Here is a 1374-nt window from a genome sequence, read left to right as displayed (position 1 = left end):
GCACACGGGGCAGTGGGGACCTGGCAGTGCTGGGGGATGGTTGGAACCCATGCTCTGAAAGGTCTCCTCCAACCCCAGGGATTCTGATTCCACAATTCTGTGTGTGTGTGTGAGTCACACCTGCAGAGGAGGAACCTCGGTGTCCTCATAGCCATCACTTCTAAAGCAGGAGCAGCTCTGTGTGTGTTCTGCTCTGGAACATCCTTAGACATTGCTCTGGAATGACTCAAGTCTCTGATCTGCTTGGCTGATTCCCAGCAGCCCCACAGCAGCTCTGCAGCTGGACTCTCCTTTGTGGGTTCGTGGTGGACACCTCCTTGGATCTGTCTGTCACTGTGAGGACGTGGAGTCCCCCCACACCGAGTGCTCCAGGGCAGAGCCTGCCAGGACAGGAGGTGCCTGGTGAGGGCCAGGTCCCACCAGCACCCTCAGGACCATCCCAGCTGGAGATGGGAACCTTTGAGTTTGTGCTTGGTGCTGGGTGGTGTCAGGGAAGGGAGATGGGAAGTATGGTAGAGGAGCAGCTATGGGCAGCAGAGAACCACAGAACTGTGTGGGTTGGAGAGACCTTTAGGATCATTGAGTCCAACTGTTGCCCCAGCCCTGCCAGGTCCCCACTGCCCCGTGTCCCTCACACCACATCTCCACGGCTTGGAAACCCCTCCAGGGGTGGGGACTCCACCACTGCCCTGGGCAGCCTGGCACAGCCCTGGGCAACCCTCCAGGGGAACAAATTGTTCCTCAGGGACAACCTCAACCTCCCCTGGGGCAACTTGAGGCTGTTTCCTCTTCTCTTACCCAAACTGGGGCTGTGGCTGCCTGGGGCTGAGCTCACTCGAGGTGAGATTGGAGAGCAGCACTCCTGGTGTTTCAGAGCAGTTCAGAGGAGGGAAGGGCTCCTGACCCTGGCTGAGCTGGTGCAGGGTGGCTGAACACAGCCCCAGAGCATGATCGACCTCTTGATGCACCCTGTGAAGGTGACAGGAGGAGGGCTCAGTGCAGAGGAGGATGCAGCCACATGATGAAGGCAGAGACTTTGCAGTGGGGCACCTGAGGAAAGGCAGTGGCTGAACTGCTGCACCAAATGGCATCAACTTCCCCAGAAAATTTTCCAGTCCTAGATGGCTGGTTGATGAGTCACAGAATCACAGAATGCTTTGTGTTGGAAGGGACCTTTCAAGGTCACCCAGTCCAACCCCCCTGCAGGGACAGGGACATCTGCAGCTAGAGCAGGGAGCTCAGAGCTCCATCCAACCTCCCCTGGGATGGTGCCAGGGATGGGGCAGCGACCACCTCTCTGGGCAGCAGGGGAGGGACAGATGGCTCACAGAACAAGGACAAGCAGAAAGAGCAAAGAGACGACAACTGCACACC

General features: G+C 58.0%; 1 protein-coding gene across 1 annotated transcript in view; it reads left to right on the top strand.

Annotated features, from left to right (window-relative positions):
- LOC103782058 (membrane progestin receptor gamma-B-like) overlaps positions 1–1374 on the top strand; it is a gene marked incomplete at both ends in the record, with an annotated part of 4825 nt that overhangs the window by 2337 nt on the left and 1114 nt on the right. The gene's annotated exons all lie outside the window — the stretch shown is intronic.

This window comes from Merops nubicus, unplaced genomic scaffold, assembly GCF_000691845.1.
Source record: "Merops nubicus isolate BGI_N331 unplaced genomic scaffold, ASM69184v1 scaffold4011, whole genome shotgun sequence".
NCBI classification, from domain to species: domain Eukaryota; kingdom Metazoa; phylum Chordata; class Aves; order Coraciiformes; family Meropidae; genus Merops; species Merops nubicus.
This window is presented reverse-complemented; position numbering and strand designations above follow the sequence as displayed.